Source organism: Bubalus bubalis, chromosome 5 (assembly GCF_019923935.1).
Source record: "Bubalus bubalis isolate 160015118507 breed Murrah chromosome 5, NDDB_SH_1, whole genome shotgun sequence".
NCBI classification, from domain to species: domain Eukaryota; kingdom Metazoa; phylum Chordata; class Mammalia; order Artiodactyla; family Bovidae; genus Bubalus; species Bubalus bubalis.
Window position 1 is genome coordinate 120,880,099 of NC_059161.1, and position 24,840 is coordinate 120,904,938.

A 24,840-nucleotide genomic window follows, 5' to 3' on the forward strand; every position below is an offset into this window, starting at 1 on the left:
AACCATAGCCTTGACTAGATGGAACTTTGTTGGCAAAGTAATGTCTCTGCTTTTTAATATGCTATCTAGGGTGGTCATAACTTTCCATCCAAGGAGTAAGCGTCTTTTAATTTCATGGCAGCAATCACCATCTGCAGTGATTTTGGAGCCCGTAAAAATAAAGTCTGATACTATATCCACTGTTTCCCCATCTATTTCCCATGAAGTGATGGGACCAGATGCCATGATCTTAGTTTTCTGAATGCTGAACTTTAAGCCAACTTTTTCACTCTCCTCTTTCACTTTCATCAAGAGGCTTTTGAGTTCCTCTTCACTTTCTGCCATAAGGGTGGTGTCATCTGCATATCTGAGGTTATTGATATTTCTCCTGGAAATCTTGATTCCAGCTTGTGCTTCTTCCAGCCCAGTGTGTCTCATGATGTACTCTGCATATAAGTTCAGTTCAGTTCAGTTCATTTGCTTAGTCATGTCTGACTCTTTGCAACCCCATGAATTGCAGCACACCAGGCCTCCCTGTCCATCACCAACTCCTGGAGTTCACTCAGACTCACGTCCATCGAGTCGGTGATGCCATCCAGCCATCTCATCCTCTGTAGTCCACTTTTCCTCCTGCCCCCAATCCCTCCCAGCATCAGAGTCTTTTCCAATGAGTCAACTCTTTGCATGAGGTGGCCAAAGTATTGGAGTTTCAGCTTTAGCATCAGTCCTTCCAAAGAACACCCAGGACTGATCTCCTTTAGATGGACTGGTTGGATCTCGTTTCAGTCCAGGGGACTCTCAAGAGTTTTCTCCAACACCACAGTTCAAAAGCATCAATTATTCGGTGCTCAGCTTACTTCATAGTCCAACTCTCGTATCCATACATGACCACTGGAAAAACCATAGCCTTGACTAGACGGACCTTTGTTGGCAAAGTAATGTCTCTGCTTTTTAATGTGCTATCTAGGTTGGTCATAACTTTCCTACCAAGGAGTAAGATCTTTTAATTTCATGGCTGCAATCACCATCTGCAGTGATTTTGGAGCCCAAAAAAATAAAGTCTGGCATTGTTTCCACTGTTTCCCCATCTATTTCCCATGAAGTGATGGGACCAGATGCCATGACCTTTGTTTTCTCAATGTTGAGCTTTAAGCCAACTTTTTCACTCTCCTCTTTCACTTTCATCAAGAGGCTTTTCAGTTCCTCTTCACTTTCTTCCATAAAGGTGGTGTCATCTGCATATCTGAGGTTATTGATATTTCTCCTGGCAATCTTGATTCAAGCTTGTGCTTCTTCCAGCCCAGCGTTTCTCATGATCTACTCTGCATATAAGTTAAATAAGCAGGGTGACAGTGTACAGCCTTGACATACTGCTTTCCTGATTTGGAACCAGTCTGTTGTTCCATGTCCAGTTCTAACTGTTGCTTCCTGACCTGCATATAGGTTTCTCAAGAGGCAGGTCAGGTGGTCTGGTATTCCCATCTCTTTCAGAATTTCCCACAGTTTATTGTGATCCACACAGTCAAAGGCTTTGGCATAGTCAATAAAGCAGAAATAGCGTTTTTCTGGAACTCTCTTGCTTTTCCATGATCCAGCGGATGTTGGCAATTTGATCTCTGGTTCCTCTGCTTTTTCTAAAACCAGCTTAAGGCTTCACAGCTGAATTCTACCAAAAATTTAGAGAAGAGCTAACACCTACCCTACTCAAACTCTTCCAGAAAATTGCAGAGGAAGGTAAACTTCCAAACTCATTCTATGAGGTCACCATCACCCTAACACCAAAACCTGACAAAGATGCCACAAAAAAAGAAAATTACAAGCCAATATCACTGATGAACATAGATGCAAAAATCCTTAACAAAATTCTAGCAATCAGAATCCAACAACACATTAAAAAGATCATACACCATGACCAAGTGGGCTTTATCCCAGGGATGCAAGGATTCTTCAGTATCCACAAATCAACCCATGTAATACATTAACAAATTGAAAAATAAAAGCCATATGATCATCTCAATAGATACAGAGGAAGCCTTTGACAAAATTCAACATCCATTTTTGATAAGAAAAAAAGAGCCCTCCATAAAGCAGGAATAGAAGGAACATACCTCAACATAATAAAAGCTATATATGACAAACCCACAGCAAACATTATCCTCAATGGTGAAAAATTGAAAGCATTTCCCCTAAAGTCAGGAACAAGACAAGGGTGCCCACTCTCACCACTACTAGTCAACATAGTTTTGGAAGTTTTGGCCACAGCAATCAGAGCAGAAAAAAAAATAAAAGGAATCCAAATTGGAAAAGAAGAAGTAAAACTCTCACTGTTTGCAGATGGCATGATCCTCTACATAGAAGACCCTAAAGACTCCAGCAGAAAATTACTAGAGTTAATCAATGAATATAGTAAAGTTGCAGGATATAAAATCAACACACAGAAATCCCTTGCATTCCCATACACTAATAATGAAAAAATAGAAAGAGAAATTAAGGAAACAATTCCATTCACCATTGCAGCGAAAAGAATAAAATAGTTAGGAATATATCTACCTAAAGAAAGTAAAGACCTATATATAGAAAACACTGGTGAAAGAAATCAAAGAGGACACTAATAGATGGAGAAATATACCATGTTCATGGATCAGCAGGATCAATATAGTGAAAATGAGTATACTACCCAAAGCAATCTAATGATTCATTGCAATCACTATCAAGCTACCAACGATATTTTTCACAGAGCTAAAACAAATAATTTCACAATTTGTATGGAAATACAAAAAACCTAGAATAGCCAAAGCAATCTTGAGAAAAAAGAATGGAACTGGAGGCATCAACCTGCCTGATTTCAGGCTCTACTACAAAGCCACAGTCATCACGACAGTATGGTACTGGCACAAAGACAGAAATATAAATCAATGGAACAAAACAGAAAACCCAGAGATAAATCCACACACCTATGGACACCTTATCTTTGACAAAGGAGGCAAGAATATACAATGGAGAAAAGACAATCTCTTTAATAAGTGGTGCTGGAAAAACTGCTCAACCACTTGTAAAAGAATGAAACTAGAACACTTTCTAACACCATACACAAAAATAAACTCAAAATGGATTAAAGATCTAAAAGTAAGACCAGAAACTATAAAACTCCTAGAGGAGAATATAGGCAAAACACTCTCTGACACAAATCACATCAGGATCCTCTATGACCCATCTCTAAGAATACTGGAAATAAAAGCAAAAATAAACAAATGGGACTTAATTAAAGTTAAAAGCTTCTGCACAAAAAGGAAACTATAAGCAAGGTGAAAAGACAGCCTTTGGAATGGGAGAAAATAATAGCAATGAAGCAACTGACAAACAACTAATCTCAAAAATATACAAGCAACTCCTGCAGCTCAATTCCAGAAAAATAAACGACCCAATCAAAAATGGGCCAAAGAACTAAATAGACATTTCTCCAAAGAAGTCATACAGATGGCTAACAAACACATGCTCAATGTCACTCATTATCAGAGAAATGAAAATCAAAACTACAATGAGGTACCATTTCATGCCAATCAGAATGGCTGTGATCCAAAAGTCTACAAGCAATAAATGCTGGAGAGAGTGTGGAGAAAAGGGAACCCTCTTACACTATTGGTGGAAACGCAAACTAGTGCAGCCACTATGGAGAACAGTGTGGAGATTCCTTAAAAAACTGGAAATAAAACTGTCTTATGACCCAGCAATCCCACTGCTGGGCATACACACCGAGGAAACCAGAATGGAAAGAGACACATGTACCCCAATGTTCATCGCAGCACTGTTTATAATAGCCAGGACATGGAAGCAACCTAGACGTCCATCAGCAGATGAATGGATAAAAAAGCTGTGGTACATATACATAATGGAGTATTACTCAGCCATTAAAAAGAATACATTTGAATCAGTTCTAATGAGGTGGATGAAACCGGAGTTTATTATACAGAGTGAAGTAAGCCAGAAAGAAAAACACCAATACAGTATACTAAACCATATATATGAAATTTAGAAAGACTGTAACAATAACCCTGTATGCAAGAGAGTAAAAGAGACACAGATGTATAGAACACTCTTTTGAACTCTGTGGGAGAGGGAGAGGGTGGGATGATTTGGGAGAATGGCATTGAAACATGTATAATATCATATAAGAAACGAATTGCCAGTCCAGGTTCGATGCAGGTTACAGGATGCTTGGGGCTGGTGCACTGGGATGACCCAGAGGGATGGTACAAGGAGGGAGTGGGAGGGGGGTTCAGGATGGGGAACACGTGTACACCTGTGGTGGATTATGTATGGCAAAACCAATACAATATTGTAAAGTAAAATAATAATAAGAAGAAAAAGAAAAGAAAAAAAAACAGCTTGAACATCTGGAAGTTCACGGTTCATGTATTGCTGAAGCCTGGCTTGGAGAATTTTGAGCATTACTTTACTAGCATGTGAGATGAGTGCAATTGTGCAGTAATTTGAGCATTCTTCGGCATTGCCTTTCTTTGGGATTGGAATGAAAGCTGACCTTTTCCAGTCCTGTGGCCACTGCTGAGTTTTCCAAATTTGCTGGCATATTGAGTGCAGCACTTTCACAGCATCATCGTTCAGGATTCGAAATAGCTCAACTGGAATTCCATCACCTCCACTAGCTTTGTTCGTAGTGATGCTTTCTAAGGCCCACTTGACTTCACATTCCAGGATGTCTGGCTCTAGGTGAGTGATCACACCATCGTGATTATCTTGGTCATGAAGATCTTTTAGTCCCCTGTAATATGGAGAGATTGAACTGTGCAGGTTGTCATGGTAACAGCTTGTTGTGTTACCCTAGGAGATAAAGTAAACTGACAAGAAACCAAAGGCCTTTACAACTCTCTTTGCTGTGTGATTTCAGGCTTGAAGTAGTGGCAAGGAAAGGATGGCTGGTAAGGGTGAGGAGGGGAGTAATCAGAGCCAGTGCTTTAGCTCCTCCTAGAGCCAAGAAAACAGAAGTGCTGGTTCAGTTAGGGTTCCGGTTATCTTCCACTAGATCCTAGGTGAGGAAACAGTGATACGTTGTCTCTGTGGAGGGAACATAGATCAACACCTGTTCCTTTTCTGTCTCAGGCCCAGTCTGATCCCCTCAGAGTGGGAGGTATCAAAGAGCTGTTGTCTCTGTACCTGTGGATGCCTCCCCACTTCCCAGCCCTCTCCACCCTGTCTCGGGCCCCATGGGTCTGCAGTGGCTCCCATGGTGGCCTTGCTGTCACCTGTGCCTGACCCTCTGACTTCTGTCCTGGGATCTGAATCAAGGCAGAAAATCCAGGATGTATATGCCTGGTGAGGATGCTGCACTGTCTTCCACGTGCTCTGCAAGCCTGGGATCATGCTGTTTTATATTCTGTTCTTTTCTCTCAATTTCCTACTGGAAGGATTTCTCTTAACATTGAATACTATTTTCAGGCAGGTGGTTGCATGGTGGCCTCTCTATGCTGTGGACACTTTATGTTGAATGGACTTTGGGATGTCTCGGATTTTCACTTTTGTTAGAGACTCTGAGGACTTCATCCTTGCTTCTTTATGTTTATGTCTTTATGTTTATGGGTGCTTTTAGTCATAGATTTACGTAAATCTTACAAGCAAAATTCCTGGGACAAAAGCTGTAATTATATTTAGGACAAATCATCACCCAAGACTGTACTAATTTGCACTCTTACAAGAAGGGTTCAAGATCTTCCTCTTTTCTGTTTTTCCTACCTTTTCTATCACTGAAGGCTATAAATCTTTGATCTACAATTTGGAATGGATAAAAGTGGAAGGAAGGTGGAGTAAGACTGTGGCTTTAAAGATCAGATTTATCCTCATGTTGGTGGCACAGGCTACACATATAGAGCCTCAAGAGTAAGGAGTATATTAACAGGCACCAGCTCCAGTCCCGGGCTTAGGCTGATCTAGGGTGATTTTTCCAGGTGATATGGTGGTAGCCATGCTGAGACCATGCATGTCTCCTGACATGGATGCAGGAGAGTGTTCAAGTGGAAGCATCTACTAACTCATCCATTCATTTAATTAAAGTGCATTTCTTGAGGGTGGCTACATATCTGTCACAAGCGTTGGAGCCAGAAGATAGGAGATATCTTTCCTCTGTGCAATGGGGGTCATGCCTTCCCAGGGCTCATGGGGAGACAGTGAGTTAGCATCTGTAATTAACCAGAGCTGTTATTCTTGCTCTTATTGGTGGTTTCTCACCAACAGCACCATTGTTTATGGTTCCATGGAGAAAACTTGGAGAATGAGTTCGACAAACTGTTCACTTGCCTCTCCATTAAGCCTGGTTCATGATATTTACTGTTAAAGAAAAATAATTGATTCTGCTCTCACCTTTTCCTTGTTTATCAGCTCTGCAACTGGACCTCTTTCACTCCCTGCATGTCGATCATAATCCAGGGCATTCCCAAAGTGGCCAGGCACATGTACCCAGGACATATGGCCAAGCTGCACACAGATAGTAACTGCAGGGTTTAGGGGTGTGTTTCAAGATCGGGGTGACAAGCCTAAAGTCAATACCCATCCCCTCGCCCTATGCCAGCCTTTCCTTGTCTCCCTCAAGAGGAAGCCCTTTACTCCTCTGGCCTCCCATCTACACTATTGTCATTTTCTCCATCTGGCCCTCCAAGTTGGGAGTTGTCTCTTTGTCTGTCTCCATGACTTGGAGGTGAGTTCCTAGCCCAGCTCTCTATCCCTGGGGTCCACCACAGCACCTAGCACATAGTAGGTGCTTAGTAAATTTGTACTGAAAGAAAAGATGACTGAGTTTTCCACCTTATTTATTCTTTCCTGCTCCTTCTCTATTCTGGATCTGACTCTGACCCTGCTGTCCCCATCCTGGGCCTCTGCCTAGGGTCTCCAAATGGGAAAAAGTGATACTTCTACTCCAAAACTAGCAAACCATGGCAGCTTGAACCAAATGGTTTGTGGCTCTGCCCGTGAAGGAAGCTCAGAGAGGCTGAGGGCTCTGTGCACCCTGGATTTCCCCATTTACATGAATGGCATCCTCCCCAGCATCACTGGAGGTCAAAGGAAGGAGCTTGCTGGACCCTGGAGGAGGGGAATGGCTCAGGAATCCACACGGGGCTGCACTTGCAAAGTGGTACTGGAAAGCACAAAGCAGGTGTGGGTGGAAGAGAGCTGGTGACTGGGGTGGAGAAACAGAAGGGAACCATCTCAATGTAAAGGGCCTTACCCAGATCTCCCTGTAGCATAAGGCCACTGCCAACGTTCCTCCAGAATGGCAAGAATACAGTATAATTTTATTACCCCTTACCATCTCTCTGAATGAGGAGGTGGTGGAGTTGGCGGGGCAACCATAAACTCTTCCATGGTCTAGAACCTCCCCCTGACACTTCCTTTGTGGCTGCCTCTCTATCTCTAGTCATGTGATTCTGGAGTAAACTGTCAATCACATTTGGTGCAGGGTCAGGGCCACATGACCATGCTAGGGCCAATTATAGGACTCCATGCCCCGACCAATACGATTGGTCCAGAACTGGACTCAAGATCTGAGTTGGGTCAATCAGATCCCTCCCTGGAGCTCTGATGCCTTCTGAGTTTCTTTCCATACTGACTAGATGCTTTAGAGATATAAAGTCCTGGGGCAGGCAGCTACAGAGTCCTTCAGTAGGTGTAGAAGCCTGAGGGAAGAAAGTTGTCAAGCTAAGACAATCAAAGAGAGAAGAGAAAGAGTGAGGGTGTCAAACTGTGAGCTGATGGCCTCTGATTTCTTGGGTCCAGCCCCTGAGATCTTTGGATCTGCTCTGGTTCCTGTGTCCCAGATCCCGGATCCCCAGTATCCTTCCAATAAGTCTCCCCTTTCCTTGAAGTCAGTTGGAGTTGGGCTCCTCTCACTAGTAGTTCAGACTTGATTCTAGGTCCTGCCCAGATACGATCCACCTCTGCTACCCAAAGAGAGGCACCCATTCATATCAGCATCATTGAGATGAATCCTTTATTCTTTACTGAGAATAGGGCTTGCAGAGCTTCAAACACAGTTTACCAGCATCCCTGACAGGTGTGCACTGAGTTGAGAGAATGTGTGTTTGGAGTGGGCCTGACTGATTCCTGAGCAGCCACAGCATTTACACTGCAGGAGCCAGGCCAACCCTGTTGTTTCACAAACCAAGAAATACAACCTCAGGAAGATGTCACCCAGGATCCAAGTCTCTGTGGGATGCAAGCCCTCTGTGCCCCCTCGAATGCTGCTAATACAGACATTCTGAGAACTCTGGAGAGACAGAAACACACATCAATCACCCTGGGCCACTACCTGCCACCCCTATGGATATCCAGACCCGGCATACTTCTTGGTTTCATTTCCCTCCTTTGGTAAGAATCAAGTGGTTCTCTCAGCACCTGAGGTAGTGGGGTACAGCGAAGAGCAAGAAGCCAAGACATGTGGTTGCCATGAGGCAGGTGGGTATGGGAAAGGAGGATTGGGAGTTTGGGATTATTAAATAAAAACTAATATAGAGGATGGATAAACAACAAAGTATTACTGTATAACAGTGGGAACTATATGCAATATCCTGTGATAAATTGCAATGGAAAACAATATGAAAAATATATATATATATTTGTATATGTATAACTGAGTCACTTTGCTTTGCAGCAGAACTTAATGCAGCACTAAAAAATCAACAATACTTCAATCATTTTTTTAAAAGACCAAGAGTGTCCTGTAGCTCCCCTCACGCTCTGCTGTTTCTTCCCTTCTCACCTCCACTCACAGTTTACTCTGCAGAGAATGCCTGTTTTCTCTCTCTTCACCACAAACTGTTCTCTTCTTAAACATTTTTTATTTTAATACTTTGTTGTTTATCCATCCTCTATATGAGGTTTAATTTAATAAGCCCAAACTCCCAATCCTCCTTTCCCGTATCCCCCTGCCTCATGACAACCACATGTCTTGGCCCTTCTTGTTCTTGGGTATACCCCACTTCCTCAGGTGATGAGGAAATAAAATTTGATTTTATATTGTTATTTTATAGCCAAATAGCAATATCGTGAGCTTCAGGTGGACAGTACAAGGAATCAGCCATACATATACATGTAGACCTTCTCCCCTAAGGTTCCCCATCCAGGCTGCCACATAACATTGAGCAGAGTTCCAGGGCTACACAGTAGGTCATTGTTGTTTATCCATCTTAAATATAGCAAGGCCCACAACTTGTTCTTTATACTGCACTCAGGAAGCCTTCCTGGACATACTCTTACCCTCCATGGCACTCCAGGTTGAGTTCGGTGACTTACCCTGATGCCCCCCTCATCTGTAGACCTCATCACCCCTAATGTGGCTCCCAGCACCCCTTTACACAACACCAGGGGGTACCATGTGCGTGGAATCCAGTATAGCGTTGCCTCAACACAAGCAAGCTTCCTTATGCCTCCATGAGGCTAGGGGTTTAGAATTACTGAAATTTCCTCTTTTCCCCAAAGCCTTCTTTGAGCCCACCAGCCTGCCCTGAACTCCCCTAGGGAGCTGACATGAAGCCTCCACCCTGCGCCAGGGCTGTGCAGCCACTGTGCACCATTTATTCACCTTAGCATCCAACCTCCCCACAGAGGGGTCGGGTACCCCAACTCTCAGAGGGGCTGGTACCCCAACTCTCAGAGGCGGGGACTGGGGCTTAGCAAGGAGAAGTTGTAGCCGAGGACTGGGGTAACCAGGTAGGTTAACATCCAAACCAGGACAACTGTGAGAAGGGAAAGGAGCTGTCAACCCCCATGGTGGGACAGCACATTGGGACTGTCCCCAGCCATTCTCTTTGTCACATGGCCTATTTCACAGATTGCTAGAGCTGATTTTCCAAGTTTATCCATTTGAAGGCTTTGGTTGAACTGAAGCCTTTTGAGGGCAGAGGACCTTAGCGTTCCTTTCTCCTTATGCCAGGTATCATGCCAGCCCGGGATGGTGTCTGCACATTTCTTTCCAGAGGATAGATGTGCCAGACTGTCCTTTACTCTCACGTGGTTGGTTTTGCAAGAGGCACTGGCCCAGCCACAGGGGTTCAGCAACATCTGCAATGGTGTGACTTTGCCTGCAGAGGGCGCCCTCCTCCCAGCAGCAGCCCAAAGAGGGTTCCTGCAAGTCCCAGATTTGAGAGCTAGCCCACAGGATTGGCTCCTCGCCTGCCGAATATAGACTTGAGGCGGCACAGGGTAGTCAGTGCCATTGATCGTGAAGATGAAAGGAGGCAGGGCCCCAGTGCTCTGACATGAAACCACATGCTGTAAGAGAAAGAGGGAGGTGGGAGTTTGGTCCTGCTGATCCTTGGTATGCAAGGAGACCAGGAGTGACCCTGTGGCATGACCCTTCACCTCGCGATCCTTGGAGGCAATAGCATCAGTGAGTTTCTGGATGTTGGTAACCACTCTACTTGGGCCAATCAGAAAAGAGGTCCCGGTGTCCACAAGGGCCTGACATCCACCTGAACAACCAATCACCATCCCATTCACGGAGATGCTGGGAAACAGGGGGACAAAGCGTGCACCAGGGTTACTGAGTCTCCCCCACGACTGTCCCCTCCCTGAAAGTCTCCTGAACAGTCAGGGCTTCAGCTCTTGCCCTGACTCTGTTTTCCTTTGCTCTGGTCATGTCACCTTCTTTGACATCCTTGAATGCAGTATTTGAAACCACCAGGCCCTTTCACTCCTCAGGGCCTTGACAGGTTCTTGTCACCCTTCTTAGAAGACCACCATCCCCTTTGTCTAGCTAATTTCTCCTCGTTTTCCAGGTTCCAGCTTAATTTCCACATTTTTGGGGAAGTCTTTCCCCTGGAGTGGATTAGTCGCCTGTCTTGGTCACTCTCTCTAGACTCTTCCTCATGTCTAGCATGCACCAAAGTGGTAATTCACTATGTGTGTGAGTCATTTCATGTACATATGCCTTACTAGATGTTAGGGCAAGTTTTATTCTCATTGCCTCACTAAAGTGCCTGGCACACAGTGGATGCACAATGTTTGTTGAAGGAATGAATGAATAATTGAAAAAATGAATGATGAACACCCAGAGACCTGTATTTGGTTTCTGACCAATGATGGGTCAACCAACATAGTGAAAATGGAGGTTCCCTGGGGCAACAGATACTTAGAGTGGTGGTGGAGACACAGGCTCCCTGGGAGAGATTGTCTCCCAGCACTGGCTCCTCACCAGGCTCAGACACTGAGGCCCTGGCCAGGGGATGCCCAAGCTAGCCCAGAGGACCTCCAAAGGACAGCTCAGTTTTTCTCTGAGAGTATCACATAGAATCTCCTCAATTATTGCCCCTTGTTCTGAGCTGCTTCTGGAACCCAGCTTCCTGATTCTCTAAGTCACAGCCCTTGCCCCACTGTGTGCCCAGTATGTGGGGTGGGGAGCTACGGTTACATGGGATACTCTTTTTATGAGTTGCTCTCAGGTCTCAAGACTGCAGTCAACCTCTCTCCACTGGTGACTAACTGACTAACTCCAACTGACTAACTTCTCTCAAAGGAGATCAGTTTTCCCCATTTTTTTCAGGACTTTGTTTTTTTTAACTGCCTGTTCTATGTGCTGAGAACTCGCTTGGTCCCGGTAACCCTGGACAGCTGGTCATCTTATCACAACCCTATGATGAAACTCTTGTGATCCTCTGTTCACTCAAGCCACGCTCCCTGCCTCACAGCACAGTGAGTGCAGCCCTCCCCGGGCTGCCCAGTCCTCTCTGGATCATCTCAGGACCTAGTGAGAAGTCTCTGCAGGAGGCTGTGGTGGTTATGAACCCATGGGTGTGTGTCTGTGTTTATGTGTATGTTTGTGTGTGTGTGTGTATGTCTGTGTGTGTGTCTGTCTGCTTGTGTGTGTTTATATCTGTGCCTATGTGTGTGTCTATGTTTGTGTGTGTGCATCTGTGTGTGTATGTGTCTATGTGTGTATGTCTGTGTGTGTGTCTGTGTGTATCTGTGTCTGTGTGTCTGTGTGTGTGTATGTGTGTGTCTGTGTCTGTGTGTCTGTGTGTGTGTCTATGTGTGTGTATGTCTGTGTGTGTGTCTGTGTGTGTCTGTGTTTGTGCGTGTGTTTGTATATATCTGTGTGTGTATGTATCTGCTTGTATGTGTTTATATCTGTGCCTATGTGTGCATCTGTGTGTCTCTGTGTGTTTGTGTCTGTGTTTGTGTGTCTGTGTGTGTATCTGTGTTTGTGTGTGTGTTTGTATATGTCTGTGTGTGTATGTATCTGTCTGCTTGTGTGTGTTTATATCTGTGCCTATGTGTGCATCTGTGTGTCTCTGTGTGTTTGTGTCTGTGTGTATCTGTGTTTGTGTGTGTGTTTGCGTATGTCTGTGTGTGTATCTGTGTTTGTGTGTGTGTTTGTATCTGTGTGTGTATCTGTGTGTGTGTCTGTCTGTCTGCTTGTGTGTGTTTATATCTGTGCTTGTGTGTGCATCTGTGTGTCTCTGTGTGTTTGTGTGTGTGTTTGTGTGTCTGTGTGTGTATCTGTGTTTGTGTGTATGTTTGTATCTGTCTGTGTGTGTGTTTCTATGTGTATATATCTGTGTGTGTATCTGTATTTGTGTGTCTGTGTGCGTGTGTCTGTGTGTGTATGTATCTGTCTGCTTGTGTGTGTTTGTATCTGTACGTGTGTGTGCATCTGTGTGTCTCTGTGTGTTTGTGTGTGTGTTTATATATGTCTGTGTGTGTATCTGTGTTTGTGTGTGTGTATCTGTATGTTTGTGTCTCTGTGCATGTGTCTGTGTGTGTGTGTATCTGTCTGCTTGTGTGTGTTTGTATCTGTGCATGTGTGTGCATCTGTGTGTTTGTGTGTATGTTTGTATACATCTGTGTGTGTGTTTGTGTGTGTGTATCTGTGTGTGTGTATCTGTCTGCTTGTGTGTGTTTGTATCTGTGCCTGTGTGTGCATCTGTGTGTCTCTGTGTGTTTGTGTGTGTGTTTGTATATGTCTGTGTGTGTTTGTGTGTGTGTATCTGTGTGTGTCTGTGTATGTGTGTCTGTGTGTGTATCTGTGTGTGTGTGTCTGTGTGTGTGTCTGTGTGTGTGTATCTGTCTGCTTGTGTGTGCATCTGTGTGTCTCTGTGTGTTTGTGTGTGTGTTTGTATGTCTGTGTGTGTATCTGTGTTTGTGTGTGTATTAGTATCTGTCTGCATGTGTGTTTGTGTGTGTGTATCTGTGTGAGTGTATCTGTGTGTGTGTCTGTGTATGTGTGTCTGTGTGTGTGTCTGTGTGTGTTTGTATCTGTCTGCTTGTATGTGTTTTTATCTGTGCCTGTGTGTGCATCTGTGTGTCTCTGTGTGTTTGTGTGTGTGTTTGTATATGTCTGTGTGTGTGTTTGTGTGTGTGTTTGTGTGTGTGTATCTGTATGTGTGTCTGTGTGTGTATCTGTCTGCTTGTGCATGTTTGTATCTGTGCTTGTGTGTGCATCTGTGTATCTCTGTGTGTTTGTATGTATGTCTCTGTGTGTGTGCATCTGTATCTCTCTGTGTGCTTGTATATGTGTCTGTGGGGTGCAGTGTATGTTTGGGTGTTTGACAGAGTGTCTGAGAGCATGTTTATGTCAGCATGTGTCCGTGCACACGTGTGAGAGCATCACTTGGGGTGACCCTCAGAGGGAGAGGCTTGCCTGTCCCTGGCTATCTGCCAGTACCCAGCTTTGGTCACTGGTACCCAGTTGAGCTCTCCATTGTAGTCGGCATGGTCCACTCCATCAATCATCACCACGCTACCACTCTCCTTCTGGCTGTCGTAAAAAGGAAGAGAGGGGCTCTCTGGAGGAGAGAAATTGCCAGGCACTGTGTGAGGGCTGGGCTTGTCCACCCATCAGAGGCACTACTAGAGTCCCCATTTTATAGATGCAGAAAATTGAGGTTCAGAAGGATTGAGAACCCAACCAAAGTTGGTCACCAACCAATGAGTGGCACAGAAGAGGTTCAAAGCTGGGCAAACTGACTGGGCTTCTAAAGAGAGCCTGGTCCCCTCCAGTGACCTGAGTGCTCCCAGATCCCCTCAGGGTACACCATGCTGGAGGGGTCTGGCATTTTCCTTACCTAAATTGTCATTTTTCAGAAAAGCCAAGTCCTGAAGTCACCAAGGGCATGGATTCAGGGGCACCCAGGGTCAGCTTCACTGATGTGTGACCTGCACCATCCATGAGGCCCCATTTTCAGCAGGCCCCTCACCTCTGTCACCCTGTCTTTAAATTCCTAATACTTGTTGAACAAGTGGTCCAACAGTTTCATTTTGCACTGGCTCCTGCAAACTGTGTAGCTCATCCTGGGCTCCCAGTGAAATGTTAGCAAGGAAGGAAACATTCCCGCCATCCCTCTCTTTTCTTCCATATCAAGTCCCTCAGAAAATCCTATTCCCTTTTCCTCCAACCCATTTCCTGACATCTATCATTGCTCTCTCTTCCCTCCATCCCCATGGACCAAGCTGCTGCCCTTGAGCCCACAAGCACAGTTGTGTTTCAATAAAGTTTTATTTACAAAAACCAGTGGTGGGGCCAGATGTGACCTTGGGGTCACAGTTTCCATGGGCTAGACTATCCGTCAGGAAAAAAGTGGTCTATAATTTTTCACACAACTGCAAGCATCTTACAGCTAATTTGAAGAGAGAGCTTGTCCAGCTCAGACTTATGTGCTCAAGTAGAAGGCAAAGACAGGCTCAGAAATGACACCTTGTTCCTTCAGGTTGTCAAAGATGGGGGTTATCTCTGGGGTGGAGAAGCTGGGGTATCTCAAGCCCAGGATGCCATCAAAGCGCACATGACTGAACCTGAACTCCTCCAGGCTCAGGCCAAACGGCTGGGCAGTGCTAACAAGGTTGCCAATCTGTGGAAGAGGAGAGTGTTCCAACATCATGGTTTGGGAAGTGGGGCTGAGACAAGTTGGTATGCCAATAGCATTAGAACCACAGAGAATAGCTGAGACCTGGCCTTGGCCTCACTTAATCTCAGATGGTGAGACCAAGCTGCGACAAGAATTCAGGTTCCATTTGTGTGGGGCTGTGTATTTAACAGCAGCTGCTCCTCTGGCAAACATCATCTGAATGAGTCAAGTTGACCTCATGCCTTCTGTACATATGGGTCAATCAAGACTCAGGACCAAGCGGTTCCCCCTTGTGGAAAAAATGCATAGAGTGCAGGGTAGCCTTCTCTTTGGCATCACTATGATCTGATGACAGAAATGGACAGAATTCATTGAGGTGCATTGTGGATTCTGCATCTGCCCAGAAGACAGAAGTCCATTATACAATGTCACTGGAAGGGTTCTTATAAAAACTCTGCCTGGGAAACATGCACTTGGGGATGTCTATTTGTGTGTGTGTGTGTGTGTGTGTGTGTGTGTGTGTGGTGGGGGGTGGAATACTCAGGTACTTTGGAGGAAGCAGGTCATAGCTTTTATTAGATTCTCAAAAGCCCAACAGAGTGAGAAACCATTTATCAGGCCCCTCCTACATCTGTGACCTCTGCTTTCCCAGGCTGGGTACCTGAAGCCCCAGACTTCCCCCAGAGGACCCAGATCACTTTTGTCCTCTCCCCAAACACCCCACACTAGCTTGAGTCATAACTGGCCAGACCAGCTCTACTACTTACCAGATGTGTGACCTTGGCCAGGCCCTTGCTCTCTGCACTTCAGTTCCCTAATCTATATCATGGAGCTAATCATAGTACCTGCTGCATGAGGTTGTTGCAGGATTAAACCAGTTATTTGCAACAAAGTGCCCAGCTCAGTCTGAAAATATGAAAGTGGGTGCTTTTTCCTCATCTCTCCCTGCTCCCAACAAAATGAACCTTGAGCTTCTCATGGGCAAAGGAGCTGCAAGTCCACACTCCAAGCCCCTCTCTGAGTTAGTCACTCTGGGAATTTGTGTGTCAGCAAGGGTGCTGTCTCCCTAGGAACAGGGTCCTGAGGTGTAAGCAGTGGTAGTTCCCAAGCCAGTCCTGACTCAGCTTCTGTTGCCATGTTACCCGAACGGTGTCATAGCCAAGATCTGAGCTCATCCTCCCAGATCCGTAGATGATGTTGAAGGACTTGTTTGTATACCGGAAGGTGGAGGACTCTTGAGGGTTGAAGGTAATATGTGTATCTGCAGACCCAAGAGATGAGTGTCTGTCAGTTGCCAAGGGTAGAGAAGGGGGTGGGAAGGTGAGTACAAGATGGGGTGAGGGGTGGGTACTCACAACAGGCAGGACTGGAACAGTTAAGGCACCCACAGTTTAGATGAGCCAGTTTCAAAGAGGACCCAGAACTCCTTAGGGGGTGTTCCAATGGTGATGTTACCAAAATAGGCTAGCTATGGGAGCCAAAGAGGGTGGGTCAGTGCAGATCTGGCTCCCCTCAATTCCCACACTGCTGTCTCCCTCTGGGTGTCACATGTGTCCTGAGATCATCTTCCAAATGCTATGCATCTAACAGGCTTTGCCCACAAGGGTGTCTGCATTTGATCTTTTCTTTTCCCCCCTGTGCTCTGCAGCATGTGGGATATTAGCTTCACGACCAGGTATTGAAGCAGCACCTCCTGCACTGGAAGCCCGGAGTCATAACTACTGGACCCACAGGGAAGTCCAGTGACTTCATTTGAAAAACTCTGCAGCCTCTTCTTCAAGCCCCAGTCTGAGTGCCTCCTTCTCCATGTGGTCCTCCCAGGTCACCCCCAGGCCACTCCCTCTAAACTCAGACCACGTCCCATATACACCACACAGGTGGCCCTTCCATTTGACATGTATTTACTCTTTGCCTCTATCTAAGGGTGGCCTGTGCATTCGTGAAGAAGAGGTAAGACTTTTTCTAAAGTCAATAACTATGAATATAGTGTCAGATTATTATGTCCTCATTTACTATTATCATTCCTGGATCTTCAGAGGATAAACTTTCTCTGCCTGGGGTTTCACACTTGATGTACAGTTGGCTTTATCTTTTGATCGGTTATAGTTCACCCTTTATCTGTAACTCAATAGCTCACTTCTTTCAGAAAGAACAATCTCCCTCAAACTACTATCTTTGGCACAGAAATGGGTGTTCACCAGCTAGCTAATAATCCTGGGCCCAGCCAACACAGCCCAAGAGTAGAGGATGAGAGTGCCTTCTCCTCTGGGAATGGGGTCCTTGTTCCCCACCGTTTCTGCCTCCTGCAGGAGCCCCAGCCCCAACATCCCACCTGGCACCTCCAGGTAAGCGCCAGTGCTAGGCCAGAGCACCAGGGGGCGCTGTGGAGCACCATCCTCCGAATATACTCACATCCATTAAATTCTTCAGGGGGTGAGATAAGAATTTCTGGTCATGAGAGGAATTCTGGGACACGTGGTAAGCTTGTTCCTCCAGGAAATTGTTCAGCAAGTTTTTTTTTTCCATGAGAGTTTCTCACATGGTCTTCATCTTCATTAGAGGGATTCTTCCACCAAGCATGCAGAAAGGAAATGAAGAAGCAGCAGTCAGCTGTCTGTGTTATAGTATGACTGCCATACCTGGTATTATAATGGCACTGTATATTTTCCAGGCATTTTTATGAGTATCATCTTTTTATCAGAATACCATGCAAAGACCATGTCAGAGACCTCCATCTGAATACAGGTTCTGCTGTGTAATCATCAGTTCAGTCACTCAGTTGTGTCCAACTCTTTGCGACCCCATGGACTGCAGCACACCAGGCTTCCCTGTCTATCACCAACTCCTGGAGCTTACTCAAAGTCATGTCCATTGAGTCAGTGATGCCATCCAACCATCTTGTCCTCTGTCATCCCCTTCTCCTGCTGCCTTCAATCTTTCCCAGGATCAGGGTCTTTTCCAATGAGTCAGTTCTTCCCGTCAGGTGGCCAAAGTATTGGAGCTTCAGCTTCAGCATCAGTCCTTCCAATGAATATTCAGGACTGATTTCCTTTAGGATTGACTGGTCAGATCTCCTTGCAGTCCAAGGGACTCTCAAGAGTCTTCTCCAACACCACAGTTCAAAGGCATCACATGTAATCATGAGTAAGCCATATGACCATTTGGAGTCTCGGTTTCCCTTTGATAAAAAGGTGGAATGTAATAATCCCCACTCCCAGTGTAGAATGTTTTGCATGTTAAGTAACATGATGGATGTAATGTATGTGTTATATAGGAAGTCTCAACAATGAAAGCCTTTGCTGTGGTCATCCCACTGTATCTTTCTTAAGCTTTGAGAGGGAGTTAAAAGGGGCATCAATATCCTCTTTTTTACAGAGGAGGAATTTGAAATTTAGGGAGTCTGTGACTTGGCTATGGTCACACTGCTTGTCAGAGGGAAAGCAGACAAGAATTACCCCACCACTCTTTCTCCAGGGTTGAATAGAAGAGAGCGGTGAGAGAGGAAGCTAGAAGATGGGGAACAAATTAGGGAAATTAAGAGGATAAAGAAGCAAGGAAGCATCAAAATTGAAAAACTGAAAGAAAACAACACAGAGAATTCTGAACACAAAGAGACATTGAAAAAGATGAAGAGATAAATGAGAGACATCAAGATAAAGACAGACACATACACACAAAATTAGAGAGAGAGGAGAGAGGAGACCTAGAAGCAAATGAAAGAGAAATGCTATTCCATAGAACCACACTTACAGTTGCATAGGTTGTGCACTGAAGAATTCCAGAGTGCCATCTAAACATAAATCATTTTGTGACTGGCACCCCCAGAATTGTGCAACTCTGCAGGCCTACTCAAGACCCTGGAGCCCCATTATACCCATGGCAAGGACTTATCAATAAGTGAGGGTTGAACTTTAAAACTGTCAAAGAATAATTGCATATTACCTCCTAACCCAGAAAGAGAGGTGATGCCACTTACAGTCCTTGTATGTACATGACTACACACTCTGAGAGGGCCACCAGCCCAAGGAGCCCAAGCCACTTCATGCTTCTTTCCTGGGTCCAAGTACTCAGGAAAGAGCAGGTTCTTAGCATGTAGTGGTGACAAGGAGCTCCTAGTTATATATGCTCAGACCTGCCCTAATAGTTCCCTTTAAGCCACAAATGGATTTGATAAAAATAGAAACCTCTAGATAAAATCTTTACCTCCATCAGTGTCCTTGGGGAATGGACTTAGATAATTCTCAGAATACAGAGAATTCTACTGTAATCTCTTCCTTGAGGCTTGGCTGGAAAATCAACCTGAACCACATGGACTATCTCAGAGTGGGGAGATTCTTGCCACCTTGGAGAAAATACTGCTATTAACATGATGAAAGTAAATGCAAAGGGCCCTGCTAGACATTCCTGATCCAATATGGTCTTCCTAGCAACTTCATGAGATATGCATTGCTGTCCTCAGTTGGAAAGGAGATTGCTAAGGGGAAAAGAAGTCAAATGGCAAAGTGAAGACATTAGGGGCAGACCAGGGACATATAAGTGGCTTTGGGTAGTGGGCCAGATGGCTCAGATCGTAGGTGATGCCAGTCTACGTCAAAGAGCTAGGCTAGAGCAGTACTACAATTGCACATTTTCAATATTGGAAGAAATGTGATGCATCCATCCACAAGATACAAACAGAAGGCCAAACCCACCTGGTCTTCCAGTTGAGCTTGTTGGAGATCACATTCTTCCTTCTGGAATTCCTGCTCGGAAAACAGTGAGAATAGAGCCATACTCACTGCTAATGGTTCTCAAGGAGAGAGACAGCCTTCCCCAGAGCCCCTTTGATTCCACTCTAACTGTTGGCATCATCCCAAGCTTGAGAGCAAGTCATCCAAAGCATTTAAAATACTTCCTACTTTATCTAAGTGTCCTGGCATGTCTTATACCCAGAGTTCCTTTATGAGAGGCAATTCATCAACCCAATTCATGTTTCCTCTGAGGAATCTACAACCTTCCCTGTTGGTAACTTCTGCCTTATAACAACTGATCTCATCCCTAGGGACCCAAATGGTGAAAAGTTTCAGTGGCCAAGGCTCCTAAGGTCCTCTGTCTCACAGAAGCTGAGTGCTAACTGGTCTACCACTCCCTGCTCTGAGTCCATCATCGATGGATGTGGTGTCTTACTCTTTCTTCAGGGAACCCCTAGCTGAGCGATGTTGGGTGGGCTGAGACTAGCCTGTATTCAAGAAATTTGTCCCCTCTTTGATGCTCAGAAAAAACCTTGGATATTTGAAGACCTCAGTTGGGCGGGGTGGGGGGGGGGGCGGATGCAACCAATCATATTCTTTGAGGTTTTTGTTTAAAGGATCTGGTTAGAGAAAAAGGACAGACTCACAGGGCAAGGCTGGGCATTCCCAGATCCAATTGATTGTGAGTTGAGTTCTACTAGACTTAAGGGTCAGGTGCTGATGTTAGTCACAGGCCACCTTTGGAGAAGTAATGGAGGAAAGAGATTTTTCCCAGACAGCAGTGTGGTCAGGGTCCCCCGTGATCACACAGGGGAAAATGAGACAAGAGCCTTTTCTTGTCTCTTGGCTCTATCAGTTCCCTGGGGGCTTAGGGGAGAGTATAAGAACATGGAGAAGGAAAGAGTCACTGGTGGTGCCCCTGGCACCTGATACCCCTGGTGATAACCATCTTGTCTACACAGCTCTGGGCTCAGAGATGACTTAGCTCTGTGACAGCCCCAGGGTCTCCTTTCTAGGGAGGACAGAGATGGCTCATTGCTGGTATTTCACAAGTGAAGTATGTGATGAGTTCATGGTGAGTGATCTCTGGCCAGTGTCCAAATGTGAAAGGAAGAATGGAGGTGGAAAGTAGCCATTTATTAAGCTTGATTACCTTGGGCATTTGTAATGGCTATTTCTGGGTCTGGAATGATCTCCCAGTTCTTTGCATGGCTGGCTCCTTCTAAACATTCAGCATCATCTTAAATGTCTCCCCCTCAGGGAGGCCTTTCCTGGCCACTCCAGTCTCCCAGCACAGATTCTGATCCATTAATAAGACCATATACACTGAATGCACTTGCCCACATGCTTTTCATGGGCATCTTTAGAGCTTGAGAGTGTCCCCAACTTACAGATGAAGAAACTGAGGGTTAAATGTCTCCCTGGAGGCCACAGGGCCTGTGAGTAGCTGAGCCAAGATTTGAATCCAGGTCTGTCCAACTGCTAATTCCAGTTGCTCCTTAGTCTTAGGCTTGGGGGACCAGTAAGTGATGCAGAGAAGAGGGTGGGGGGTGGAGGGAGAAATTGAGAAAGGATCTCATCTATAAGGAAATGTTCATTCTTCTACTGAATACTTCTTCAAGGTGCTGTAAGCCTAGTGTGGAAAATGCTCGCTGTGTAGACAGAGCCTGGAATAAAGGAACACAGTGTGGACTATGCCGGGAACACAGATGCTGGGCCGGGGGGGAGGTGGCCCAAAGCCTAGTTCATGATCCTTTGCAGGATCCAGACCCCTTGGGAGCTTGTCCACCAAGAAAGACAGCTTTTTTTTTTTTTTTTTTTTTTGGCATATACTAGCAGGGGCCTTGTAGTCCAGGAATCAAAACATCAGAAAAGAAATGTGACCAGACTGTAAGAGACATGCTCGCAGAGCTCGGGAAAGCCGATGCCTAATGTTGCCTTGGGTAGAAAGTTAGGAAGGCTTCCTGGTGGAGGTGCAACTGAGTTGCATCTCAATAGATCAAAGGAGTTTTCTGTGTGGGTGGTGGGGAGGAGGGAATGCCCACCAAAGAGGGCAGCGCTGGTGTGGTACTGGACTCCAAGAATTGTCAGTCACCTGGCAAGCTTAGCCCTAAGGGACATATAATATCAGTCAGTCTAAGCAGTATGAGCAGTACTAGCAATGCACAATTTACAAATAAGAACCTTGGATTTCTCTGGCCATCCAGTGATTAAGTCTCTGCACTGCCACTGCAATGGATGGGGCTGTGATCCCTGGTCAGGGAAGTGAGATTCTGCATGCTTCATGGTGGGGACAAAGAAAGAAATCTCTCTGTCCATCACAAGTCGTTGAGGGCTCTGATTGGAGATTTCTTCTCCTAGAGATGTAGAATAATAGAGGCTTCACCATCTGCAGTGTCACACTGGTTGCTGAGGCATGGGGCAGGGCATGTGCTAATTCATGCAGTGACTATTGTGAATGAAGTGTTGTCTGCCATATCAGTAAGCAAAGGATGTTACAGTTATCCAGCTGTCACATTACAGTCATTCCCAATGGTCAGTCCAGAGGCATTCAGGATGGCAAAAGGATGCCCTTCATCAAGTCCTCAGCTACTGAAGTCACTCCACTTCCCCACCAATTGTGTATCTAGAGGGGACGGGATGAGAAGAAAGTGGATACTTGTCCTAGATAACTAAATGAAGTTGCTCAGTTGCGTCCAACTCTTTGCGACCCCATGGACTATACAGTTCATGGAATTCTCCAGGTCAGAATACCAGAGTGGGTAGCCTTTCTCTTCTCCACGAGATCTTCCCAACCCAGGAATCGAACCGGGGTCTCCTGCATTGCAGGCAGATTCTTTACCAACTGAGCTATGAGGGAAGCCCTAAGGTACATATCAAAGAAATGATTTCAATGAGGCCAGGCTCTTGCATCTTCCCATACATTGAAACACTCTTAAATTCCTTAACTTGAGATATTTGGCCTCCTTTAATTAAAAGTAATCTTTCGATGTTCCAACTGTCTGGTTTTTATTGGAAAACTCCTGTATAGTCTGGCTCCTCATTTATGTCTTCAGAGAAATCCCTTAGAGCTATCTGAGAGGCTGCTTCTGGGCTTGAAGTCCTCAGAAATTTTTAGACTAAAACAAGATTCTCAACTTTTCTGTTGCGCATTTTTTCAGTCAATATTATCAAAGCATTTTCCAGCAGTGAGATGTGTCACTGCTCCCTGCATTATGTTGATGTAAACAAGCACAGGGCACAGTGAACTCTGAGGGAGTATGGAAGTGTAAGCCAGCATGAGTTTAGGACAAAGATTTGATAATCTGGACAAGAGCACCAATAATACACAGGACAGGGTAGAAGAGGGGAACCAAGACCAGGTCCCAGGGTGGGTTGGGGTGGGCTTGAAGTTCAAACCCACATTCAAGAGTATGAGTTTTATCCTCCAGGTGATGGGGATCTTTGAGTAGGTGAGTGAGATGTTAGACTGCGAGAACAAAGGAGAACAAAGGAAACTGAGGCTAAAACATAAGAAGGATACAATAGATTAAAGACATAAAGGGGAAGGAAGTACATTTAAAGAACCCAGAAGCTGTAGAAAGAGGCTAGAGAAGACCCTTTGGACACTGAGTGAAGGTCCTGACCCCTAGCTTCCAATCATTCCTTTAGACGGGAAGTGGGAGTGTGTCCTAGTGCGACTGAACTGAAGTAACTGAACGGGGAGTGTGGACAGATATGTTGGGGGGGGGGGGTTACACTGGAAAATCAAGATTTGGGTGGGGGCATGAGAACCAGCCTTTTGTTGCTGTTATTGTTGTTCAGTTGCTCAGTCGGGTCCGACTCTTTGCGACTCCATGGACTGCAGCATGCCGGGCTTTCCTGTCCTTCACTATCTTCCGAAGCTTGCTCAAACTCATGTCCATTGAGTCAGGATTGCCATCCAACCATCTCATCCTCTGTCATCCCTTTCTCCTCCTGCCTTCACTCTTTCCCAGCATCAGGGTTTTCTAATGAGTCAGCTCTTTGCATCAAAAGTTTTTCATGATAAAAAAAAAAAAAAAGTACCCTATGGCAAATTTTCAGAGTAGAACAAGGAAAAGGTTAAATGGGATATAGGGAAATTTCACTCCAACTTGATAACAACTTCTGTCATTAACTTACAATTGTTATTAAAATTGTTGCCAACACCTAGCACAGACTGGGCTTTGTGTGTGATATTCAAAAATGTTTATTTCTTTCCTGTTCTCAGAACCTAGGGAAGAAGGAATAAAAAGGTAATACTGCAGGCTAGGACATTGAAGGTAGGGTGGTAGGCTAGGACAGGGTGGTAGTCTAAATCTGTGTGGCTTTCTCGAACAACCTTGAAGAAAGCGCCCACTCCTGCTGGTGTTTCGAATTCAGTTCAGTCACTCAGTCATGTCTGACTCTTTGCGACCCCAGCACACCAGGACTGCAGCATGCCAGGCTTCCCTGTCCATCATCAACTCCCGGAGCTCACTCAAATTCATGTCCACTGAGTTGGTGATGCTATCCAACTGTTTCATCCTCTGTCATCCCCTTCTCCTCCTGCTTTCTGTCTTTCCCAAAGCATGGTCTTTTCCAATGAATTGGTTCTTTGCATTAAGTGGCCAAAGTATTGGAGCTCCAGATTCATCATCAGTCCCTCCAATGATTATTCAGGATTGATTTCCCTTAGGATTGACTGAAATTATCTCCTTTCAGTCCAAAGGACTCTCAAGAGTCTTCTCCAACTACACAGTTCGAAAGCATCAATTTTTTGGTGCTCAGCCTTCTTTATGGTCCAACTCTCACATCCATACATGACTACTGGAAAAACCATAGGTTTGACAAGATGGACTTTTGTCTGCAACGCGATGTTTCTGCTTTCTAATATGCTGTCTAGATTGGCCATAGCTTTTCTTCCAAGGAGCAAGCATCTTTTAATTTCAAGGCTACAGTCACCATCTGCGGTGATTTTGGAGCCCAAGAAAATAAAGTCTGTCACTGTTTCCATTGTTTCCCCATCTATTTGCCATGCAGTGATGGGACTGGATGCCATGATCTTAGTTGTTTGAATGTTGAGTTTTAACCCAGCTTTTACACTCTCCTCTTTCACTTTCATCAAGAGGCTCTTCAGATCCTCTTTGCTTTCTGCCATAAGGGTGGTGTCATCTGCATATGTGAGGTTATTGATATTCTCCCAGAATCTTGATCTCAGCTTGTGCTTCATCCAGCCTGGCATTTTGCATGATGTACTCTGCATATAAGTTAAATAAGCAGGGTGACAATACACAGCCTTGATG

General features: G+C 45.1%; 1 pseudogene; it reads right to left on the reverse strand.

The window, feature by feature from the left end:
* Nucleotides 1-7,644: 7,644 nt before the first annotated feature.
* Nucleotides 7,645-18,869, reverse strand: LOC102412538 (annotated as a pseudogene).
* Between the last annotated feature and the right edge of the window lie 5,971 nt (nucleotides 18,870-24,840).